Source organism: Chiloscyllium punctatum, chromosome 17 (assembly GCF_047496795.1).
Source record: "Chiloscyllium punctatum isolate Juve2018m chromosome 17, sChiPun1.3, whole genome shotgun sequence".
Lineage (NCBI taxonomy): Eukaryota > Metazoa > Chordata > Chondrichthyes > Orectolobiformes > Hemiscylliidae > Chiloscyllium > Chiloscyllium punctatum.
In genome coordinates, this window is record NC_092755.1 from 52,635,146 (window position 1) to 52,662,056 (window position 26,911).

At 40.0% G+C, this 26,911-nt stretch overlaps 2 long non-coding RNA genes across 2 annotated transcripts in view; one reads left to right on the forward strand and one right to left on the reverse strand.

The window, feature by feature from the left end:
• Positions 1-9,475, forward strand: part of LOC140487837 (uncharacterized) — a 36,219-nt gene extending 26,744 nt beyond the window's left edge. The window contains exons 2-3 of the long non-coding RNA XR_011962950.1: positions 8,899-8,981; positions 9,168-9,475. This is a non-coding gene — a long non-coding RNA (uncharacterized lncRNA). The remainder of the gene's footprint in view (positions 1-8,898; positions 8,982-9,167) is intronic.
• The window catches only part of LOC140487836 (uncharacterized), a 41,306-nt gene extending 16,904 nt beyond the window's left edge, over positions 1-24,402 (reverse strand). Inside the window, exon 1 of the long non-coding RNA XR_011962949.1 lies at positions 24,239-24,402. This is a non-coding gene — a long non-coding RNA (uncharacterized lncRNA). The remainder of the gene's footprint in view (positions 1-24,238) is intronic.
• Between the last annotated feature and the right edge of the window lie 2,509 nt (positions 24,403-26,911).

Genomic DNA, 26,911 nt, shown 5'->3' on the forward strand with positions numbered 1-26,911 from the left:
AGGGAGACAGGGTGGTGACAAGATCAGGCTTGGCTGCAAGGCCCAGAACTCACTATTACACAATTTTGTCGTTATCTTACTGTGCTGTTTGTCAGTTGAATTCCAGTGAGAACAGCTGGCCACAGGCCAACTTTACTTATAACTGAAGTGCAGGATTGTGCCTAGTGGGTCTGGATTCAGTTTGGCTCAATGAATATTGAAGAAAATAGATTAGTTAATTTTCCCCATGCTATACTTGCACTTTGTCCTGAGATTTTGCCCTTAGACTCTAATATCATCTGGTTGTGAAGTTCAGGGTGATAGTGATAGCAATATCAAAACTACAAATTATTTATCTTTTATATTGGGTTTTACAACATCACACAACCCCTTCAAGCTTCCCAGCCAGTTATATACTTTTATAGTTATTTTTGTAATGTTGGGAATTTTGCTTTAATTTGTCACACACTAAATGCCAAATATTCAAATGCCCAGTAGACTCATTTAGTCAGAACACAAATCCAATTTGCAATATTTTATTCAGGCAGCACTGATTCTTTTAAATGAAAGATACCAGACTGGGCACATTTGGATTCAACAATTAGCTCGCAGGAATTTGCAGAATATTTCAAGAATGTCTCTGCAAGCTGTTCCTCTACAGCTCAGAATGCACTTCCATCTGTAGGCTGTAAAATTGTGCCATCAAGAAGTGAAAGGAAACCAGCTGAGGGGAGGTGCCATAGATGGAGAAGGGTTCAGAACTGGGGTAGAAATGTAAATTGGAAAGGGAGTTCTTTATGAGATGCGAGAGGTATGTAAACCAGGAAGAGCTTGCAGAATTGTGGAGTTCAAGACAGGTAAAACTAAGGAGGAAGAATGAAATGGAGGGGAAAGTGGAATTATGGGAAAAGTGCACAGATTGAGAGAAATTGAGAATTTGAATGGAAATGTGCAGATATTTTAGTTGTCTAAGAAACAAAAGTTCAGCAGAGCAGTGACCAGTTGTGCGGGTAAGAAAATTAACAAAGAGAGAGTTAGAGATACAAACCAAAGGTTAAAGAAGGACAATTTTTAACTTGCTTGTAAACGCCACAGTCATCTTGAACCTGCATTGACTCCTCCTTCTCTGTACAGGCTCAGGATTTGGGGAGGGGCTGAAGGGTGGACACAGGTTCAAGCTTGGGGTTCAGAGATCTCTCTTTACCGATCTTTGAACAAAATGTTCTTGTGTAGTCTTACATAATATCCTATGCTATTTATCCATATTTGGCTTTAAATTAGCTGTACTTTAAAAGTGTTTTTTTGTCTAAGTGTCAGAAGTGTAGCCAATATACAACCCTTGTACTGCATTTCAATGAGTCCTGACTGGCTTCCTTGTTGATGTTGTTGCCAGCATTCAGAAATGAATTGTGTGAGAAGGCAGCTTGATATGCAACCAACTCGTCTTTTTTGTTATTATTCTCAGTGCTTTCGTAGCCTGGGGGATGTGGGCAAATTCATGTAGCAGATTTTTTCTGCTGACGTTTCAAAGTGGTCACGAAGGTATATTCGGGAAGTGCACCCCATGGAAATGCATTGTGTACAGTGTATTTGTCCTGATGCATTAATGGTAGTTGAGTGGAGGAGGGATCAGCAGTCTTAGAAATTTTAATCTTCAGCCAACTGGTGTTCATTTTAATAGAGTTTGGGACGTCAGGCATTAAAGCGACCACAATTCAAACAAGCTGGACATTAAAAACGGCAGTGTAACGTAGTGACCAGATAAGTGATCCTTAGGTGGTTTCTTTCTACCAAGAAATCTTTTCTCTTCTTCCCGCCTCGCTATCACAGAACTTCCCTTTTGTTGTCCATTTCATTTGCATAAAACCCATTACATTTCTATCTTCCTTAATTCTGAGGAAAAGCCTTTGATCTGAAATGTTAACTCTGTCTTCTCACAGGTAGTGCCAGACCTACTAAATATTTCCAGAATTTTATAACTAATGATGGCAACCATTCAATGAAAGAACAAAGCAATGTAAAATAAACATGGATTATTACCAGCTTCAAACATTTCTGATTTTTTAAAATCTTGGAATTCTTTGTACCAATTTACATAAATAACTTGTTTATCTTCTGCCCCATGGGCTTGCCCGCCTGGAATACTGGAAGACAGAGGATCTGTAGGATACCAGGTAGTTCTGGTATACAAAATGTTCCATGTTGACCCACCATCGGCATCTGCAGAGGCCTATGTATGGCAGATGGGGTGTTCATGAAGGCTTCTCTCCACAAATGAGAAGCTAACAGGCCACTAACAGAAGCACACGGTTGACTAATTTTATTGTTGAATGCTAATTCAGAAGCAGCTCAAATAGAGCTAGTCATGAGTTCAACAGTGCTGCATTTAAAAATGTGAGGAAAATGAAGAAGGTTGTACTGCAGAATAGTCAAACAAAAGCCTGACATAGTTTGCTCACAGAATCACAGCTTTCAGCTGAATACTTTAAACTTCTTCATGACTATCTGTGGATACTTGCTGTCCCAGGACAAGATAGACAGTACAGTGGTCAGGAGAGATTGACCCTGCAAGTCCTCCTGATTTACCCCAGACCTCTAAATTTACAACCTGGACTCTGCCTGAGGATGTAGAAAAATTGCCTAGGGATGTCCTATCTACAAAAAAAAAAGGAAAAATTCATCCCAATCAATTAATTCCTCAGCAGTTAACTCTTAACCATCAGCAAAGTGAAGAAGGTGTCACTTACAGACTTACAGGGTTAACACACCAGACTTGCACATCAATAATCTTGTCACCAATTGTGTTCCATCAGGTCTACTCCAGACCTCAGCCCAGATTCGTCCAAAAGTGCTGAGCTTCAGTGGTAAGGTGAAATTTACAATACCTGTCATCAAGGCAGCATTCCACTGAGCGTGCCATCAACAGGCTCTCGTAAAACTAAAGAAAATCAAATTGGAAAAGGACTGTTGGGAGTGACATCATCATTCATTATATAAGAAGTGTTTCCTTGTGTCACCATGGATCCTTTTCCCAATCATAATAAATCAAATGTTCCCTAGTTCTTGATTATTCAGTTAACATAAATCACTTTCCCCAGCCACTCTGCCCAGACACCACATAATTGTGAAAATGTCTATCACCTCTGCTCTGAATCTTCTCCAAGGATAACAACTGTAACTTGCAGTCATAGAGTCATAGAAATGTACAACACTGAAACAGACTCTTCGGTCCAACTTATCCATGCCGACCAGATATTCCAACCTAATGGAGTTCCACTTGTTAGCACCTGGCCCATATCCTATTCAGAAACCCATCCAGATGCCTTTTAAATTAGGAATTGTACCAGCCTCCACCACTTCCTCTGGCAGCTCATTCCATACACGCACCACCGTCTGCATGAAAAAGTTGCCCCTGAGGTCTCTTTTATATATTTCCCCTCCCACCCTAAACCTATGCCCTCTAATTCTAGACTCCCCCACCCCAGGGAAAAAACTTTTGCTATTTATCCTATCCATGTCCCTCATGATTTTATAAATCTCTATAAGGTCACCTCGGCCTCAGACACTTCAGGGAAAACAGACTTAGCCAATTCAACCTCTCCTTTTGGCTCAAATCCTCCAACCCTGGCAATATCCTTGTAAATCTTTTCTGAACCCTTTCAAGTTTCACAACATCTTTCCAATAGGAAGGAGACCAAAACTGCACACAATATTCCAAAAGTGGCCCAACCAACTTGCTGTACAGCAGCAACATGACCTCCCAACTCCTTTACTCAATGGTCTGACCAATAAAGGAAAGCATACCAAACACCTTCTTCACTATCCTATTTACCTGTGACTCTATTTTCAAGGTGCTATTATGAATCTGCACTCCAAGTTGCCTTTGCTCAGCAACACTTCCTAAGACCTTACTATTACAAGTCCTGCTAAGATTTGCTTTCCCAAAATACAACACCTCGCATTTATCGAAATTAAACTGCCATCTGCCACTTCTCAGCCCACTGGCCATCTGATTAAGATCCCATTGTAATCTGAGGTAACCTTCTTCAGTGTCCACCATGCCTCCAATTTTGGAGTCATCTGCAAACTTACTAACTATACCTCCTATGATCACATCCAAATCATTTATATAGATGATGAAAAGTAGTGGACCCAGCACTCTACTGGTCACAGGCCTCCAGTCTGAAAAACAACACTCCAGCACCACCCTGTGTCTTCTAAGTCCAAGCCAGTTCTGTATCCAAATCATTAGTTCGCCCTAGATTCAATGAGACCTAAAATTGCTAACCAGTTTCCCATATGGAACCTTGTTGAATGCCTTACCGAAATCCATATAAATCACGTCCATCACTCTGCCCTCATCACTCCTCTTTGTTAATTCTTCAAAAAACTCCAAGTTTGTGAGACATGATTTCCCATGCATAAAGCCATGTTGACTATCCCTAATCAGTCTTTGCTTTTCCAAACACGTGTACACCCTGTCCCTCAGGATTCCCTCCAACAACTTGCCAACCACCAACATCAGTCTCACTGGTCTATAGTTCCCTGCCTTGTCCTTACCACGTTTCTTAGATAGTGGTACCACATTAGCCAACCTCCAGTCTTTCATGCTTCTAAATGTTCCAATAAATTGCATTATTCTGAGTTTTGCCCCATGGTCTGGAACAACATAATAGCTGTGTTGTGTGAACAGTTGACAATCTTCTGCACTACATAATGACTCAGACACCATAGTCAAGATCACTAAGCAATAAGTCTATGAGTCATACTTATGAGTCTGACCTGAGGCTTTAACGACAATACATTCAGGTTCTGCTCAAAAGAGCATTCCAAGTAACTAAAGTCATGGAACAGCAAATACAAGACTGCTGTCTGATAGGGCTATTTTCGCACTAATTGGCCTGAATCGCAAAATAAAGTGGAACAAGCAGGTGACCGAAGATGAATATTTGAGATATAGTGCTTACATATTTATGTTCACTTTAATCATAGAATCAAATAAGCCTCACCGCATGCAAGCAGGCCATCTGGCTTGAAGTCCACACGAATTCTCTGAAGAGCATCCCATCCAGACCCAACACCCTACCGCTATCCCTATAACTCTGCATTTCCCATGGTTTATACACCAAGCCTGCTCACCTCTGGATACTATGGGCAATTTAGCATGGCCAATCCACCAAACCTGCACTTCTTTGGACTGTGGGAGGCAACCGGAGCAGCCGGAGGAAGTGCACGCAGAAATACGGAGAATATGCAAATTCCACACAGACAGTCACCCGAGGCTAGAATTGAACACAGGGTTGAGAGGCAGTAATGCTAACCACTGAGCTATTGTGCCACCCAAGGTGGCCAAAAAAGAAAAATATTTTCTTGAGAAAAGTACTCAGCTGATGATAAACAAAATTTGAGCAATGAAAGAACCTTATCTGGGTTAAATGGAGGGTTCGGATTAGGGTTACAACTGTAAATCAACATACACAGACTTGCACTTCGTTTCTGCAGTTCCATGCAGAACAATGGGCAGCAATCATAAACCAACAATAAGTAAACACTGAAATTGAAATGCATTTCTATAAGGAATACAACAATTATTGCAAGGTCGATTATGGCAAACAGAAAATAAATGGCAGAGTTTTAAAAAATTAGAGTGGGAAAAGTGTGGACAGTATCATTCCAGAGGGGCCTGCATTTGGGTCACTCCGGTTTACATTATATATTGTAATTTGGCATAAAATAAATGGAACAATATAAAAGTACGCTGACCGACGCAGACTGGGAAACAACAAATTCTAACAAAGTTTATGGAAGACTACAGGTAGTGCATGAGCAGGGTGAACAGGTTGGTATCAGATGCAGGTTAAAGTTGAAAATTGTGGAATGAAATATTCGGAAGAGAGGTTATAATGAATTAAAGGAACAGAGATTTAAGTGTACACATGCTCTAGCCATTGTGACATGTTATGAGAGTGGATATAACGTCATGTGGATTTCACTCATCAATGATGTGATACTAAACAACCAGCACTTAAAGTGGTCACAAAAAGAATCAAATTGTAGATAGAAAAAACTAAAATATCAATTTTCACAGAATGGATAGAATACCAAGTTCTTTGCTACAGAATAGCTGTCCTGAGAAGAGATTTTTAAAGGATTTGGGATGCAAGCAGGAAAGCAGAATTAAATCAAGCGACCCTCACAGGCAACAGCAATACAAATTTGATGAGCCAAATAGCCTGGTTCTATGCCATCTGACAGAGCGCCACCCGCAAACAGCTGTACTTCCTGCACAAATGCTGAAGGAAACAGGTACTACCGAAATGTCTTAAATACAAACCTCCCCTTAACACCCCACTAGCCAAAAGGATAGCAGAGCAAAATGGCCGCAGAATGCTTAGAGAAATGATTAATGATGCCCACAACAGACTTCGTAAGTACAGCTGGGTAATTTTGCGCCAAAAAACTTCAATCACTAATACAACAGACTATGAATGGACAGACACAGTACAAAAGCCATAGACATTTGACAGCAACAAACATAGAAAATGAAAAAACTAGACCTGCAGAAAAAACTAGACAAACCTACACAAAATAACAACACAGAAGCATGGATAAAAAAATCTTATCTGACTGACCCTTAACAGACGCTGAAAAAGCTGTCTTAGTAAGAGGATTAAATTACAACTTCTGGGATGCAGACAAGAAAGGTTTCTTTGCAGCATTAGAAACAACACTGAAAGACAACCAACTCACAGAGGAAACCCAGCAAACAATCAGACAGTCGTACCAACATTAAGCAGGAGAAAGGAAAGAAACACACTCTATACAGAAGAAAGGACAGTGATAGAAAAACTAAAATATAAGATAAAAATATTGTTATCCTACCTGCAGACAAAAGGACGCTTGACAGTCATTTTAAATCAAAGAGACTACATTGAGAATGTGAACGCACTACCTGCAGACACCAACACATACCAACAAGTGGCGATAGACCTGACCCCACAACTAGAGAACCGATTCATAGCCCTACTCAAAAAACTTCAGAAATCTGGAGAAATAAATAAGACCAACTTCCAAAAAATGAAACCAGATGGATCCAACACACCATCTTCTATGGATTACCCAAAATTCACAAACCAGGAGCACCCCTCAGACTCACAGTCTCGCTACCTTGAACACCAACTTACAGATTGGCCAAGGAAATACACCAAAGACTAAAAAAGTTAGTAGAGGACTCACGCCACTCCATCCACTCCACCTAAGAATTTCTGAAGACCACACCAAGGTAGCAGAGGATGAAATAATGGTCTCTTTTGATGTAACAGCCCTGTTCACATCCATCAACATCAACGTGGCCAAGGAAACACCGGCTACATTATTCGAAGGGCCAAAAACACAGACACCAAACACCAACTTCATCAGCAACGACAGTATTGTCAAGCTAGTGGACCTATGCTTTACTACCCACTTCATCTTCAACAACAAAACGTACAAACCAATGGAACACCCATGGGATTGCTGATATCGGGGTTCTTAGCAGAGGCAGTCATGCAGAGACTCGAATAAACAGCTCTGCCAACCATCCAACCCAAGCTTTGGGTCCGCTATGTGGATGATACCTTTGTCATCACTAAATGAAACAAATTAGAGGAAACCTTCAAGACCATCAATAATACCCTTCCTAGCATAAAAATTCACTAAAGCAGGGGAAAGCAACAACAAACCGCCATTCCTAGATGTCGCAGTAGAGCGAACAGCCAATGGGGAACTTCAAGCCAGCATCTACAGGAAAACAACACATATGGACCAAATATTGAACTACAGAAGCAATCATCCCAACATCCACAAATGAAACTGCATTAGAATATTTTCTCAACGAGCCACCTCACACTGCAGCACAGAGGAACTATGCAGAGCAGAGGAAAATCACCTATACAGCGTATTCAAAAAGAACGGGTACCTAATGAACACAGAGTGCCGATTTCTCATCAACAAATCCTAACAAGTGGACAAAACCCGTCCAAAAACCCAGCCACTTTCTCCTACATCAAAGACATCTCAGAAATGTCTGCCAGACTACTTAGACCCCTTGGCATCATGATAGCCCACAAACTAAACAGCAGCTACTGAACTTGAACTTTAACTATACAGACAACAAGCAAAACTAATGTCATTTACAAAATATCTTGCAAGAACTGTAACAAACACTACATTGGACAAACAGGCAGAAAACTAGCCACCAGGATACATGAATATCAATTGCCACACTCTCTCAGTAGTATCCTTACATATGGATGAGGAAGGACACCACTTCAACTGGGCCAATGCATCCATCCTAGGATAAGGCAAACAGAGACACACACGAGAATTCCTAGAAGCATCATTCCAACTGGAACTCTATCAACTAACACATTGACTTGGATCCCATTAACCACCCGCTGAGAAAAAGAAAAGGAAATGACATCACCATCAGAAATTGTGTCACCACAGGAAATGACATCACAACCCTGGGAAACTCAAACATATAAATACAAAGCGGGCTACACCACCAGTGCTTTATTTGAAGATGTTACCTAGTATGGTAACGAAACATCTGAAAAATGAATGTTCCAGTTCAGCGAGCAAACCTACATCCAGTTCTGAGCTTTTTCAGCAATTTGTGTTCTTGTTTCTGATTTCCAGCATCTGCAGTTCTTTCGATTTTTTTTATTAGAGAACAGGCTAACCGAGAGGGGGTATTGTGCAATGAGAAAGGATTAACTGACATTCTTTAGCCGTAGGTCTGTTAAGAGAGAGTGACCACACAGTGAGAGAATTTTTCATTAACATGGAAAATGAAGAATTTGAATCTGACACTAGGGTCCTGAATCTAAACAAAGGAAACTTCACAAAGACCATGTATTTTTATTTTGTTTCTTTTAGAACTGTGGATTGAAATGGAGAAAGAGCTGTTTTAACTCCAGTGATTGAAAGGATGGCTGCAGTTTTGAAAAGGAAGTAACCTGGTGAGTATTGTAAAGAAATGCTCAAACAAGCAGTTATTTAAAGTTTGACTTGCAGATTTGGAGCCAAGGAGATGTTTTGGTGTTGCTTTTATTGGTAACGAGAAGTTGATTGGTCTATGAACTAGTGATCGGTTATCAATGACCGAGACCTTTTTGCCTACTAACAACTGTGTGATTGATTCTCAGGTTAATGAACAGTTTGGAGCTGGGCGCAAGTTCCAATGAGAGAATGAGCAAGGGAGAGAGACAGAGAAAGGGAAGTGGTCAGTTCTTCCCTAGCTTGGGAGTGGTCTTCTGTTCTCTGCAAAATTCACTACAAACCTGAAGAAAATGAGTTTATCCTTCCTGCAACAGTAGTTGTAAGCTTTTACTTCTCACTGAAAATTCAGAGACTTTTGATAGGGAAACTGGCCATCTTGTGTCTCTGACCAACCAGTGGAAGCATCCAGAGAAAGATGACTGAAATGTGCTGGCCATCAGATGAATAATAAATATCTCAGCCACAGAATCTGGGAACAAAGACTACTAAATTGTGTTTTCAGTTTTTCTCCTCTGTCCATGATCTATTTTACCCTGTCAGTTTGTCTGTCTCCATGTGTGTCTGGGGGAATTTATAAAGGGAGTAGTGTTTTCATCAGTCGTGATATATACTGATGTTTTATAACTATTTACCCATACCTAGAATTCAATTACTTGTAATAAATAGAATGTGCAAACCACGTTTCAAGAATTACTATCAATCTTGCCCTGAAAAATAGGTAAATTGGGACCTTTATGTACTTTTAAAAATCTTTAACTTTTATGATGATTCTGGGAATAGTGGGGTTGATTTTCAGCATGCTAACACCATGACTTGTAACATCTATGAGGGTATGAACCATGAGCTGGCAATGATGAATAGGGAAACCTTACTAAAAAGATTGGTAGTGAATAGACAATGGCTAACATTTCAAGAATGTACACATGAATTACAACAATTATTTTTTCCTATCTGCTGCAAAAACAGGAAAAGTGCTTCAAACACGGCTTACAAAATAAATTAGGGATAGTATTAGATCCATAGAGGGGATAGAAAAAACAGCAAGCTTGAGGATTGGGCACAGTTAAAGTTCAGCTAAAAAGGACAAAAAGATTGACCAAGCTGGGGAAAACAGGCCAAGAGAGTAAACTTGCAGGAACATTAAGGGTTACAGAGTAGGCTATTTAGGATTGAGATGAGGAAACCTTTTTTTCAGTCAGAGGTTGGTCAATCTGTGAAGTTCACTATCACTGGAGGTCAGGTGACTCAGTATGTTCAAGAAGAGATTCATTGTTTGTAAATGTTAAAAAGCATCAAGAGTCACAGAGAGAAAGTGAGGATATGGAGTTGAGAAACAGGATCAGAAGGAGACAGTAGGGTCCAAGGGCCAAATGGCCTACTTCTGCTCCAAATTTCTATACACTCCTCATCTTCCAACACTATTCCTTTTCCTCTCACTCAGCTAACATCTTATCCAAGGCCACTGCAGAGCACTTTAAATAAATTATTTTTGGAAGTTTATGGACAGCACATGAAGTGCATCATTCTTATCAAAAACTCAGTCAGTTAAATGTGATTTGTATTGTATGAGTTTATATTGCCTTTCCTTAATTAATTCTCCAAATCACTGTTAACTTTGCTTCAAGTTATTGTTTCTAAACGCTTTATTCAACAAGTGAAGTTAAACTGACTGTTCTATAGTTGTTTGGCTTATACTTGCAAGCATTTTAAACAAGTGGAAAACATTTGCAACACTCCAGACTTTGGGCACCACTGCAATATATGGACAGTGCTGCTCCTAATTACTTCAGTATCCTTGGGGTGAAAGGAACACCTGGCGATAGCATCATTTGAAGAATGGGCCAAAGGACCACTTGAAGTTGGTCAGCAACATCAGACTTGGGAGTTGGAGAGGCATTGGATTTGCAGGGGAGCGCCTTGCAATGAATGAATATAAATCATGAGTGAGTCCTGAGACTGACACCAGCTAACTGGGAATCAGAGAAACATGCCACTCAACTGCTTTGGACCAGCTCATGCTAAATTCCAAAGGAGAGAGCACAATATAATGCTGACATTCATGGAAAATCTGTAAAGTCATCAGCTGATTTTAAAAAAAGCTTGTTATTATGTCTTAAAATTGCTGCAATTGCGAGAGGTGTGTTTTTTTAAGAGCAGTTGTACTTGGATTTAACTGAGAAACAGCAGGAATAAGATAAAATCAGGATCAATTCAACAAATAAATAAGTACAGTAACCTCCTTGGTATGCAATAGGTGCATATGGAGGGTGCCAGTGACCTGAATCTGCCAGTTGTGTCAGAAAAACTAGTAATAGGTGGGAGAACACAATTCATTGTTACCTCAAGATGACAGTGCATTTTAAAAACGAGTGGTAAAAACCAATGGCTCCCATGTGAATCTGGGAATTCTTACTCTGAATACACAGTGGAACATTTAAGGTCAGTCTTGGACTAGCTTTAAAGATGGCATGATGACATTATTGGCCATTTTGAATGGAAATAGTTGCCTAATCTTGCTGTTTGTAGAGTGAACCTCTCGGATGGTAAAGATCCTACTGCTGCTAAACATTTTAACCTCCTAGTTCTTCTTCAGTGTAACAAGTGTGCTTCATCAATAACCTAACTTCTTCATCATAAGGTCTAAAGTTGTTTTTTTTTTGATTATTGCATATTTATCAGTATCACTTAAGACTCTTCAGATACAGAAGCAATTTGCATCTAAATATAGCAAGACCAGGACAATATTCAGGACAATATTAAACTTTTGTCACACAAGTGTCAGGTAACTAACATCTCCAAACAAAAAGAATCTAACGCTTGTCCCTTGACATTCAATGGTGGTATCATTGTTGAATCACCCATTATCAATATTCTGAGGGAATACCATTGAAAAGAAACTAAACTGGACTAGCCGTATAAATGCTGTGTACAAGAGCATGAGATATGCTTGAAATCTTGTAGCAAGGACCTTATAGAGATTTATAAAATCATGAGGGGCATGAATAGGATAAATAGACAAAGTCTTTTCCTAGGTTGGGGGAGTCCAGAACTAGAGGGCATAGTTTTAGGGTGAGAGGGGAAAGATATAAAAGAGACCTGACAGGCAACGTTTTCATGCAGACGGTGGTACGTGTATGGAATAAGCTGCCAGAAGAAGTGGTGGAGGCTGGTACAATTGCAACATTTAAAAGGCATCTGGATGGGCATATGAATATGAAGGGTTTGGAGGGATATGGGCCAGGTGCTGGCAGGCGGGACTAGATTGGGTTGGGATATCTGGTCGGCATGGACAAGTTGGACCGAAGGGTCTGTTTCCGTACTGTACATCTCTATGACTCTATAACTCACCTTTTAACTCCCAAAAACATGGCCACAAGGTACAAGTCAGATATACCCTCCATTTTCAAATAAATTCTTTAAAATTTTGCCCAGAGTCTTTGAGTATTTTAAAATCACAGGCAAATAAATTCTTGGGGTCTCAAATCATTGGTGCTAGCCAGGAATGTGGAATAATTAGCTCAGCCATGATCTTACCAAAAGGCAAAGAGGCTTGAAGGGTCGAGTGGCCTACTGTTGCTCCTAAATTACATGGTTGTTTCTATGTGTTTTCCCCAGCTTACCATACTCCGCTACAGATACTCACCAATCAGTTGCTCTTTTTCTGCTGACATCACTTTCTTACAGGGACAATAACTGAAATGTTTAACTAAAATCTTATCATATTATGAAATCTTAAACTATAATTTCCTGAAAATATTTAGAACCTTCTTGTGTTACTATCCCATTGGTATTTAACTTTACCAATATCCCTTAGATCACATTCATTGATTGGGCACTGATTGTAATTAAATAGGTTTTGTTTTGCCAGTCTTCCATCTCATGAAGTGATAGTATTTGCTTAGTGGTCAGCTCTGGATTAAATAAAGTCTGGTCTGACTAGGAGGCCCACTTTGGTATGGAGTCTCTGTTAAAATCTGTTGCAGGTAAATGTACCGAGAAGCTGCAGAACTTGCTGACCTTTTTTTTTCAAAAAGGGGGTCTCTTCTCATCCATTCTGACTTTCATTACCTCTTCTGATCACCAGTCATTGTTTCCTAGTTGTCTCTGTCAATGTCTGTGATTTTCCTACCTTGGTGCCCTTACAGTGAAGATGGGAATATCTAGCCAGTTGTGACACAGTGTGATTAATGTACAGAAGGCCTTTTGGCATACATAATGTTTCAAATCACCAATCCTATCTGATCTATGGCATACATAAAGGGGAACTTTTAGTTTCTCAGCAAACTTGATCTGGTTATGGAAACAATATTTTAACTTTGAACAGAAGTTCAAAGTGCTTTGAGAATTCTGGAATCGCAACCAATTCCAGCAGTAAGGTTGTTAGTATTGTTAATGAAACTATCAGTGTCAGTCTGGTTCTGTTTGTAGAAGATGTGCCTGAGTGAGAAGGTTGGTTAAAGCCCCATTCCAAGACTTGAGCACATAACTTAGGTTGGCACTTCACTAAGGGAGTCTTGCATTATTAATGATGATAACCTTAGATTGACAGATATTAAAATGATGCACTATGTACTTGTTTTATTAGTTAAGGTAGATATTAGAGATGCTGTAGTAATTTCTGCAAGTTATTTTTTTTCTTTCCACATTTCTGGGCCCCCGCACACATAGAACACCTATTGTGTGGGAACAGGCCAGTTGGCCCAACAAATCCACACCAACACTCCGAAGAATAACCCACCCAGACCCATTCTTCTACCCTATTACTCTATATTTACTCCTGACTAATGCACCTAACCTACGCATCCCTGAACACTACAGATAATTTAGCATGGCTAATTCACCTAATCTGCACATCTTTGGATTGTGCGAGGAAACCGGAGCAGACACAGGGAGAATGTGCAAACTCCAGACAGACAGTCATGCGAGGCTGGAATCGGACCCGGATCTCTGGTGCTGTGAAGCAACAGCGGGAACCACTGAGCCACTGTGCCACCCAAACCTTTGAGTTTAAGACTATTCTTTCAAGAAAAGTTCAGTTTGAGGCACATAATAGATTGCAATGAATTACTCTAAACTGCATTGCTCATTGTAACAATACGAGGCACAGTATCCTAGGACACCACATTTAGATGGTGCAAAGAGCAGAAAGAAAGCTGATGTAATTCTCAAGTGACTCAGCTGCCTGTCAGAAGTTGGCACACCAATATGCAAAATATAGTACCCTGCTCAACAGATTTGAATAAAAAGACAAGTTTATTTTAGTTTGAAGTTGATCTGTTTTTTTTTGCAGCATCCCTCTCTTCCCTCCTTCTCCCACTTCCGCTGTGGCCTCCCAATCTTCAAACTCCCAAGAAACATAAAAGAAGCTTAGTTGCCAGGGCAATTTGTATTAGAGATAATCAATGAAACAAATACTGCAGTCATTTTACGCATCGCAGTTGGCACCAACAACAGCATGCTGAGAGTGCATTTAGCTTCCCTTTTTATGACAATGGTTGGAGTATTTTTGACTGAAATACCAAAAGATTCCTTCCATTGCATCTTCAGTACTGAGTAGGAAATTGATTTTAATTCCTCATCCAAAGGAGATCACCACTTTGCTTAACTGGAAGTTGTTACATTAAAAAAAAATATGTTGCATTAAATTCTGACTGTGCTGAATTATGTACAGTGCTGAAATTGAAATTATCTGAAAATTCACTTCCATTAAATACAGGACAGTATATTCTTGTTAAGATGAAAGGAAAGACTGGTAGGTATAGGGAATGCCAGTGACTAAAGAAATTGAGGGTTTGGTTAAGAAAAAAAAGGAAGCATATGTCAATTATAGACAGGATAGATCGAATTAATCCTGAAATAAGTATAAAAGCAGTAGGAGTATACTTAAGAGGGAAATCAGGAGGGCAAAAAGGGGACATGAGATAGCTTTGGCAAATAGAGTTAAGGAGAATCCAAAGGGTTACTACAAATACATTAAGGACAAAAGGGTAACTAGGGAGAGAATAGGGCCCCTCAAAGATCAGCAAGGTGACCTTTGTGTGGAGCCGCAGGAGACGGGGGAGATACTAAACGAGTTTGTTGCATTAGTGTTTACTGTGGAAAAGGATATGGAAGATATACAATGTGGGGAGATAGATGGTGATATCTTGAAAAATGCCCATATTACAGAGGAGGAAGTACTGGATGTCTTGAAACACATAAACATGGGTAAATCCCCAGGATCTGATCAGGTGTACCCGAGAACTCAGTGGGAAGCTAGGGAAATGATTTCTGGGACCCTAGCTAAGATATTTATATCATCAATAATCACAGGTGACCTGCTAGAAGATTGGAGGTTGGCTAACACGATCCCCAATCAGTCCTTGCCTTTCCAAATACACATACACGCTGTCCCTCAGGATTCCATCCAACAACTTGCCCACCACTGATGTCAGGCTTTATGGTCTATAGTTCCACGGATTGACCTTACCACCTTTCTTAACTCTCCCCACTTCACAGCTATTTGAAAGTAGAGTTGTAGGTAGGTAGGATAGTGAAGAAGATGCTCGGTATGCTTTCCTTTATTGGTCAGTGTATTGAGTACAGGAGTTGGGAAGTCATATTGCGGCTGTACAGGACATTAGTGAGGCTACTTTTGGAATATTGCATGCAATACTGGTCCCCTTCCTATTGGAAAGATGTTGTGAAACTTGAAAGGGTTCAGAAAAGATTTACAAGGATGTTGTCAGGGTTGGAGGGTTTGAGCTATGGGGAGAGGTTTAATAGGCTGGGGCTGTTTTCCTTGGAGTGTCAGAGGCTAAGGGATGACTTTATAGAGGTTTGTAAAATCATGAGAGGCATGGATAGGATAAATAGACAAAATCACTTCCCTGGGGTGGGGGAGTCCAGAACGAAATGGCATAGGTTTAGGGTGAGAGGGGAAAGATATAAAAGAGACCTAAGGGGCAACTGTTTATGCAGAGGGTGGTACGTATATGGAATGAGCTGCCAGAGGAAGTAGTGGAGGCTAGTACAATTGCAACAGTTAAAAGGCATATGAATAGGAAGGGTTTGGAGGGATATGGGCCAGGTGGGACCAGATTAGGTTGGGATATCTAGTCGGCATGGATGAGTTGGACTGACGCATCTGCTTCCGTGCTGTACATCTCTATGACTCTATGCCCATCTTTGGACTGTGGGAGGAAACCTATGCAGATATGGGGAGAATGTGCAAACTCCACACAGACAGTCATTTGAGGATAGAATCGAACCCACATCCCTGGTACTGTGAGGCAACAGTGCTAACCACTGAGCCACCGTGGCAATCCTAAGCGCTCCGCCAAAAAGTATTCTGTTCCGATAATCCGTACATTATTGTGGCGCATTGACAACATCCGGTGATCAGAATAAATACAAGTGAACGAGACCTGCTGGCTCAAAATCCTGCAATTCTCTCCCTAAGGGCATTGTGGGTCTACCTCCAGCACATGGCCTTCAAACCATCTTATTAAAAACAGGTACACATTTCCTATTGCTTTGGAACTGGCTTGTGCTGACTAGATGTCCAATGGTCAGCTTTGGAAGAGTCTCTCTTTGAGTTAAACATTGGGAAGGCTGCATGTACCATTTCTGGCCCAAGGTCTTCTCCCTAATCAATCTCAGCTTGAACCAATTTGCAGGTCTATTTTTTTCAATTCTGATCAGCAAATTTCCAGTACCACCTCCCCAGCTTGACGATTTAGTCACCTCACAATAATTCCCAACTCTGCCTTTACATCTCCTGCTGAATCTTAATCTCTCCACTTTTTCTACACTTCCAGGCCCTGTGGCCCCCAATGCAGTTCTTGCAGGCCACCTTTACCACCCTCCATGAACTCCAATTTCTCCAAAATCTGCTGCACATCTCTACATCAGTACTTACTGTTTATTCATCACCTCCATTCTTACTAGTCTCTAGTATTAGTTTCTTATCATTCAAAACAAAATCCTCATCTTTAAATCATGCCTGAATCATGGCATTCCCACCATTGGCAGTAGAACTTTCAGATATTGAAGCTCTACTCCCTGGAATTCCTTCCCAAAACACATCACTGATAAAATAATGGATCACCGTCCTAATCTCTACTTTTCTGGCTTGGTGTTCCATTAACACATCTCTGGAATGTACTATAATCTTTTATACTTGCAGCATTTTATTAAGTATTTTAATCCATTACCTGGCTTGGTACTGAATTAATTCAATGAATACAAAAGGGATTGAAAATCTGCATCAGTCATTGAAATTATGTTCCTGTGTAGTTAACATGTTGCAGCTAATAATGAATTTATTGTTTGGTTTGGTACAAGAGGGATGTGAGATTTGTTCAGATTGGCAGATTTTGAAATATTAAGAAAACAAAATCATTACTTATGAATATTGTTTTGTTCTAGCAGAGTTGTGGAGTTTTTATTATTTTCTGTAATTTTAAAGCTTAATTCCTATTCTAAAATTACAATTAATTATACTTTTATCAGTGATAAATTTGTATCACAGTGAAAAGTGTAAAGTAAGGTGATAGTGGGCTGCTATGATCACCTGCTGTGGGCGCAGTTTGATATAACTGTGTGTGTTAGACTATTTCAGGAGGGCAGATAAGAGGTGGAGTGCAACAACACAAAGCACAGCAGGTTTCCTTCCCTAAAAGGATATTATGGAGATGTTGGATTTTTTTTGGACAATCCAATAGTTTCACTTAGTCCAGATAGTTTTTCCAACAGAATTCAAATCCCTAAACTATTACTGTGAGATTTCAATTCATGTCATGTGGACTTTTAATTTAGATCTTTGAATTACTCATGCAGTAGCATAATCATTGCAACTGAAACTTACTTAACCAATATTAAGTCAAGATTCTTCCTGTTCTGTGTTTTCGCATTGGTTTACTGGTTAAGTCATTGAGGATGTCCTGTTTTATTCAATGTACACTTTTCAAAGATAAACAGCGATTCAAATTCACTTTTGAACAAAGATGTTTGAAGATGTGGTAGAAGGCAACAGTTAATTCTGGCAATGGAGTGATATTAGGGTGTGGTTAAGAACTGCATTATTTGAATTATATCTCTGAATCATTAATCACCGACAGAACTTATATAAACATTATATTTTCGTACCAGTTTTTTTCCCCCCAAGAAATGCGGGTGAAGAGTGAAGGTCAGTGCAAAAAGGGAGGTTTCCCGTTAGTTCAGCAAATTTCTGCATTTTGTGGTTGAGCACATACTCCAGGGTGGTCCCTTCTTTAGTTCCCTGTTTGTGCTGAGTTAACTGACCTCAGCAAAGTTGGTGGGGAGACAGTAGAATTTACCACAACACCCATGGGGCTATTATGATAAGTCAGACTTTGTTAAAGGACTCAATTTTCTGAAACGGATTTCCAGATTTTCTGCCACAACTTTGGCCAAAAATGGCTGTAACGCCATTTCTTGGGAATTGCTAATGTACTGCAATCACAACTGCAGCAGATTGGAGAAGCCCTGCAGAAGTTCAAGGCCACTGGATGCAACTTTTATACCACTATTCCTGTTGAGCTGGTGAGGACAGATTTGACCTTAGTTGCAATGGTCCAGTTGAAATAAATTAATAATATTAATTCTGGCAGCAAAGGGAAACATGGGAATATAGAAAATATAGTAGGCAAAAAAAAACCCCTCACATCTTAATGGGGCTGCACGGTGGCTCGTGGTTAGCACTGCTGCCTCACAGCGTCAGAGACCCGGGTTCAATTCCCCCCTTGGGCAATTGTCTGTGTGGAATTTGCACATTCTCCCCATGTCTGCGTGGGTGCTCCAGTTTCCTCCCACAATCCAAAGATGTGCAGGTTAGGTAAATTGGCCATGCTAAATTGCCCATAGTGTTAGGTGCATTAGTCAGGGGTGAATGTAGGGGAATGGGTCTGGGTGGGTTGTTCTTTGGAGGGTTGGTGTGGACTTTTTGGGCCAAAAGGCCTGTTTCCACACTGTAGGGAATCTAATCTAATCTGCTCTGCCATTTGAAATTTTGGCTTATCATCTACTTCCATCTTGCTATCTCCATGTTCCTTTTTATTAGCATCTAGAAATCTATCCATCTCTGCCTTGAACTATTCAATGACTGAGCTTCCATAATCTTGCAGGTAGAGAATTCCAAAGATTCTCTGCCTTCTGAGAGAAGAAATTCCTCCTCATCTCAATCCTAAATGGTTTGCCCCTTGTTCAAAGATTGTACCCCCAGTTTTAGATCCCCTGCCAAAGGGCAGGAAAAAAAATCTTCATCTGTCCCCCCATGTACTCTTTTAAGAATATTGTAAGATTCAATGAAATCACCTAGTGCTCCTATTTTCTATGTTACAATGGCTTCCATTGTACATTGGCATCTCAATTTCATAACTCTTGTTTCTCACAGTCTCACCCCTTCCCACATCTGCACCTCTTCCTGCACTGCTCTCGGAAAACTCAAGAATTATTTAAAATATGAATGTAGGCTCTTATGCATCATTCATTTCTTTTATTCCAAAGTGGTCAATTCATTATCAGGTAAACCCTAAGCACTTGAATTTTGTCCTAAACTCTGTCTCACTCTCTCTTCATTTAAAATACTGTTTAGGAACTACTTCGTTGAATTAGCTGTTTGTTACCTTTCCTAATATGTCAATGTTAGGCTCATTTTCTTTTTTCTCATGTGACACACTTTTGAATTTCTGGCGTGTTAAACACACAAGATCACAATCACAATCACAATTGTGATTATCATAAACCAGTCACTGGATGAAGTCAGGTTGGAGTTTTACATACAGTACAGTAGACTAGAGGAAAATGAAAATTGAAGTTTTAAACAATTTCACTTGGAAAGAATGGGTTAAGTTGATGATGTGATGTTTCTTCATTTCAATACAATGAAATATAAACTCTCATAGATTCTGTGGATTATTCTACTTTCATTGTTGAAAAACATTGTTCTTCGTGCATCCCAGCAATGGTGAAATTCTGTTATTTTTCCTCAAGTTTTCCTTTGAAACCACACGGTCCACTCAAAGAGTTCTCATTATAAGCCTCAGATATTGAACCAACTATTGTGGCACTTGTGGTAAGAGGCAACAGTAGCTTTGTAACTGAATGAAAAGGGTGATTGGATGATGGCAACAGATGGATTGTTGGATGGATCCCCCGAGAAACAATGCTACTTGAAATAGTAACAATAAGATGTGGAATCTGTGAAGAAAATGCACATCACTATGAAATTGGAAAACAAAATGCTTGTGACAGTGTTTCTTTTTCTAATCTCTTTCTTGGTTTGTTATTTTTCTGGTGACTCTTATCGCCATTTTGCTTCCTGACTAAGACACAGAGTTACTTGCGTTCCACTTTTTTTTCTGTCGATTGTTCTTTTGCTTCTGCTCAAACAGCTTTTTGGAAATTATCTGCTCTTCATATTTTCCCTATTTCATCTTTTTCTCCGCTCTCAGGATCACAGGGTTCTGCACTTGTTGCCACAAACCAGAGATGAAATTTATGTAAAGTGATGACTACTTCCCTCCCCACCATTCACACTTGTAAGCATTGAATTGTGCTGGCATGCAGTTTGTGAGTTGCTGGATATCTGCCAGATCTTGTTGAAATACTAACCTTCAAGCACAAGACCAAGGAGCAAATGTCATTAAGCTCTTTGCCTTGGTGATATAGAGGATTAGAGGGAAGCAAATGGGAGGGAGAGGATGTAACGGCTAAGAATTATCCTTTCCTTTTCAACACTTGTCTGATTATTTCCTGCAGGGTGCAATGGACACTGTTTGCTGATCAAGGGAAACATAGGCTAATTTTTATTTTAGACTTAAAGTTTGATTGTCAGGGCCCAATGCACCTCCAGGTCATCAGTTAAAAATGGCCCTAACTGCCTGCTCATCTGAAATCAGTAGAAAACTCGAGGATTGATCCTGGTACCTCCCAGTAAATCTTGTTGCACCACACTTGTTGCATATGCTTAGGTTCCAGTGTCTAACTTGCCTGACCCAATGTAATAGTTGGACCTCTGGCAGTGTCTCATGTACTTTTCTTGTACTAGTGCATATTTAAAATGGCAAAGTGTAAGAAGGATATGAGTTTCAAGAATTGCTGGGAAAACGACAAGTTGGTTTCTCATCAAAAACCAGAAAGCCCTGGAAAATCTAATAGTTGACAGTGATATTTTCAAAATGAGGTCAATGTCACATGTTTATTGTTATCTGCTAAATAATAAAAGCACCATTCTTTTAATGTTACTTTTGTAATTTTACAAATCCCTAGCCTCTATTCTATTAGTCCTCAGACTGTTCTTCTTTATTGATATGAAAGGATTGAGATGTACACAGTTGCTATAGTTATTTTTTTGATTTTTTTTTGTGCTACATTAATAATCAAGTTTCTTGTGCAAATCAGTCACACTGTAATCTCCCACGAGTGGTGCTGCAATGATATTCAGTATGGAATCCCACAGATCCTTTGCTTCCTTCATAGTGATACTTCAATGATTCATCCACATGCTTCACAAATGCCTGACAGAGCTGTTTAGCTATGTGTTTTTTTTAATTAAGGTTAAAATAAATTGAAGTAACAGATTAAAAAAAAGACAGATGTATAACTTTAAAATTGTTACAGAGTTGCTCCCTGATCAACTGGCCTTGCTTCACTTGTCTCGACTCTCCATGCATCACATCATATGAAGTCTGCTACCATATGCAAAACATATGGTCAAAACTGAATAATGCAGCTCAAATAGCATTGTGATCTAGATGTCTTCAGCACAATTGTACTTAATAGAGTCATAGACATGTACAGCATGGAAACAGACCCTTCAGTCCAACCTGTCCACGTCGACCAGATATCCCAACCCAATCTAGTCCCACCTGCCAGCACTTGGCCCATATCCCTTCGAACCCTTCCTGTTCATATACCCATCCAAATGCCTCTTAAATGTTGTAATTGTACCAGCCTCCACCACATCCTCTGGCAGCTCATTCCATACACGTACCACCCTCTGCGTGAAAAGGTTGCCCCTTAGGTCTCTTTTATAGCTTTCCCCTCTCACCCTAAACCTATGCCAGTTCGTTCTGGACTCCCCAATCCCAGGGAAAAGACTTTGTCTATTTACCCTATCTATGCCCCTCATAATTTTTTAAACCTCTATAAGGTCACCCCTCAGCCTCCGACGCTCCAGAGAAAACAGCCCCAGCCTGTACAGCCTCTTCCCTGTAGCTCAAATCCTCCAACCCTGGCAACATCCTTGTAAATCTTTTCTGAACCCTTTCAAATTTCACAACATCTTTCTGATAGGAAGGAGACCAGAATTGCACCCAACATTCCAACAGTGGCTTAACCAATGTCCTGTACAGCGCAACATGACCTCCCAACTCCTGTACTCAATACTCTGACCAATAAAGGAAAGCATACCAAACACTTCTTCACTATCCTATCTACCTTGACTCCACTTTCAAGGAGTTATGAACCTGCACTCCAAGGTCTCTTTGTTCAGCAACACTCCCTAGGAACTTAGCATATTTTGCATCAGTATTTACTGTGGAAAAGGATATGGAAGATATAGACTGTAGGGAAATAGATGGTGACATCTTGCAAAATGTCCAGATTACAGAGGATGAAGTGCTGGATGTCTTGAAACGGTTAAAGGTGGATAAATCCCCAGGACCTGATCAGGTGTACCCGAGAACTCTGTGGGATGCTACAGAAGTGATTGCTGGGCCTCTTGCTGAGATAGTTGTATCATCGATAGTCACAGGTGAGATGCCGGAAGACTGGAGGTTGGCAAACGTGGTGCCACCATTTAAGAAGGGCGGTAAAGACAAGCCAGGGAACTATAGACCGGTGAGCCTGACCTCAGTGGTGGGCAAGTTGTTGGAGGGAATCCTGAGGGACAGGATATGTACGTCTTGTAAGATGTGGGAGTTTAATGAGAGTTTAAGGGTTACTGTGGACTATATCTGCCATTAATGCTGTTGGATGCGAATCAGCTCAGATCGAGTGGATTGGTTGGAGAGACAAATAGAAGCGATGAGGAATTTGCAACAGCAACAGTATGTGATGGGTGGCAGTTATACTTAAGAAGTAGTTCACTAGATTTTAAGTTTGCTTGCTGAGCTGGAATGTTGGTTTTCATGAAAACCAACTTTTCAGCTCAGCAAGCAAACTTACAACCTGAACCTCAACCTGAGCTACAAATCTTCTCAAAGATCGCAAGTGGTCAATAAGTTGGACCAAAATGCAAGGAACTAATGTGCAACTATAGAAGAGAACAGCTAGAACCCTGTTGGAGAAATTCAGCCCAATGAATCAGAGACCAGAAATGAGGATCGCAGTGAAATTGACAAGCGGATTATTAAACAAAGTGGTATCGTGGAAGATAAATTGACCAGGCTGACACAGAACTGATTCTCTGCACAGATGGTCAGAATGCTCTTCACCGATCAGAAGGTGCAGGCAGGCTTTATAGGGGTACAACACAAAGGTGATAATTGTAAAGCAGTTACAGTACAATAGTGAAAATTGTAAAGCAATTAAAACAAGAATAAATCGAATGGAAATTAATCAAGCGTCTGGCAGCAGCAATTCACTCGTAATTGACACAGGAGATTCCAGCCATCTCTTAAAGTAGGTGAGACTGTCTTCTGAAGGATTCTTCATTCTATTTCTCATCCACATGACTATGTGTAAATATCCCTTCTCCTGGCATTCAGGTGTGTCCATTGTGTTCCTCCTCCTAGCGAAGGCTTCCGGGGTCTCTCGGTCTGCCTCTTTATGTGGTACCTATTTCAATGGGAAATGAGCCTGTCCTTAGGGTATTGGGACCACAGTGCCAATCGGGCTGGGAGCTTACTGTGAAGGTTGTTTGGGAAGTGTATTCTCTGGTATGGGAGTAGCTTGGCCATGTCTGGTTTCTATGTTATCCTGTTTGGCGTTGTGGGTGTGTTCTGTGTGTGTTGGCAGGCTTGATCTCTGTGTTTCGCAGACCATCTTCTGTGTTTTTTGTGTAGTCATGCTGTGAGTGGGCAGGGTAGGAAATCTTTCTCCCACAACCCTCATCATGGATATCATACAAGACTGGTTCCTATGTGTGCAGCATAAGTTGTCACAAGTGCAAGCAACAACATAGTTTTACATGTATGATATAGGTTACTTTACAACATGCAACTGCAAAATTAGATTTTCACCGCTTGTGAGGAAATTAAATTGTACTCACAGAATGATGGGAATCTGGAACTCACTGCTGTAACAGTGGAAGAGGTAGAAACTCAACATTTAAGAAGCATTTTGATGCTCACTTATGATACCAAGGCAAATAGGTTAAGAATAGTAGGCCAATAGGTGTTTGTTTTTGTCTGGCACAGACTCGATGGGCTGAATTGTCTGGAAATAAAGAAGAGGAACCAGGTGAACGTGGCAAACAACATAACACTGAAACTTTCCAGCTCAGAACTAGGTATCAGCTCAACAGGGTCTGATTAAAGTAGTGTGACTTTTCCCATGCATTCCAATGAACACTTTGTGGAAGCAAACACCAAAGTGCATGGGGTAGTATACCAGTAATTCTTTTCTTGCACCCATTGTTCTGCTAAAGTGATGCATGGATGAAAACATTTGAGAATCCTATTTATATAGTATTTATAATATAAAACATCACAAGATACTTTACAGGGAAATTACAATTCAAACTTTGTTACTGAGCCACATTATGAGAAATTAAGTTAGATGACAAAAGCTTGGTCAAAGAGGTAGATATTAAGGAGCATCATGCATATTGGAAGACAGGTAGATAGATCAAGAGATTTAGGGAGGAAATCCTACAGTTTAAGGCCTGGGCAGCTGAAGCACAGCTACCGATGGTGGACTGATAAAACCCGGGGATGTTCAATAGCATAGAAATAAAGAAATGCAAATACTTTGGAAAGCTATTGGGCTGCAGCAATTATAATGATTGGGATGAGTAAGGACTTAAAAACCAGAATGAGAGTTTTAAAATCAAGGAATTGCCAATTTAAGAAAAAGCTCAGATGGTTGATCAACAGCTCTTAATGCATGTTAAGACACACACAGCAAAATCTTGTGCCATCTCAATAAGTCATGAGAAATGATAATGAATTATTTTATCAACGATACTTTCTTGTTTAAGTTTTAAAATGGGACTTTACTGAACTAGAACATGACCACTGTCAATCACATGCAAATTGACTATAATTTCAGGAAGTTCCAATCAGCATTACCACGAAAAAGCTAAAACCACGATCCACCTGGAGTTTTATAGACCTTCTAATGAGTGGACATTGCAGTCAAACAAATACCAAATAGCAATGGACACGATATCTCCCCAGCAGAGACTGAGAATAAATGAAAACTTTAAAAACTCGTCATGCCTGAAGAAGCACTAACAGCTCACCATTTATTTCATGCATTAAATAGCGGGTTTCGACTGGAGGAATAGAAGCTTTACTTCATTATATTTGTGAAGGTACTAATGATTGCATTTACCTCTTAAGGTGAATACTGGACACGACCAAAGCAATAGAAGAGTTTCGAGTTTACTGTTTACATTGAGTCTACTTGCAAAGCCTTACATTGAAAGCCAGACTCTAAGATGAGCCACATTTGCCCCAAGTTCAATACCTGCTCAAACGTAGTTCTCTGGAAGATTCCAATAATTGCAGGAACAGTGGATTAAGTTTGGAAACCATGATCTTGCTGTTCCTTTGTCAAATTCAAAGGAATTTTGAAACTTCAGCCAACTGCACTGACATGAAAACTCCTACAGAAAAGAATCTTGACCGGGGCAATCACTTTCTCAACTCATAAAAAGTCAATGAATTAATATCTGGCTTATGTTATTCTTAATTATAACCTTTTCCTTTCCCTTTTCTTGTTTCCTTATATGCTTTTATTAAATGTTGTGACAATCATCCACCAATTTTGAATGCATGTTTAAACGATACTTCTGTTGTAAATCTTGGTAAGAGTTTGTTGGACATCATTTAAAAACTTTCACAATCAGAAGGTTTGGGAGAAACAAAGAGCGCCCTATTTCAAAGGGAACTGAATGATATTAAAAAAAACTCAACTTACAGTCATATCAGAAGAAAAATGAAATCATTCAAATTATCACCTCCCTTTCCATAAAACATGATTGATCACAAGCTTACAGAAATTAGAATGTAAGTGGCTGGCCACCATTCTATTGGAATTGTCAAGTCCAGAGGCAACAAAAGCATGGAAGATGGTTTCAATAACAAACAGGACAATGCAATATTATTAAGATGGGAAAAAAAATGACACGCATGAGGCCAGAAACTAACTTTGAGGTTAAAAATGACACCTAGGTTGAAAGCAGTCTGATTCAGCTTCAAACAGTTGCCAGAAAGAGAGGTTGATTCAAGTGACTACAGAACAGAGTTTGTGGCAAGAACTGAAGTCTTCCCAATATTTAGTTGGGAGAAAAGTTCTGTTCATCCTGTACAGGGGAAGGCTGACAACTTAGAGAGCATGGAAGAGTCCAAAGAAGAGATGGCAGGATAGAGTTGCTGTCCAGTGCCTGTATGGAAACTGATCCTGATGTTGCGACATTTATGAATATTTGTAGGCTCAGGTTGTGGTTCAGGTTGTAAGTTTGTTCACTGAGCTGGGAGATGCTGTTATTCTAAGACAAGAAATAGGAGGGAACCAAGCATGAATCCTTAGAGGACACCAAAAGGTAACAGTGCAAGAGAAGCAAAAAAAGCCATCTTGGTGAATCTCTACGATTAGATAAGAATGGAATCAGCTGTCACAGTTCCACAAAGCTAGATGATGGTGTGTAGAGGTGTTTGGAGAAGATATTGTAGTGACCATGGTCAAAGACTGCAGGCAGATCAAGAATGGAAAGTTT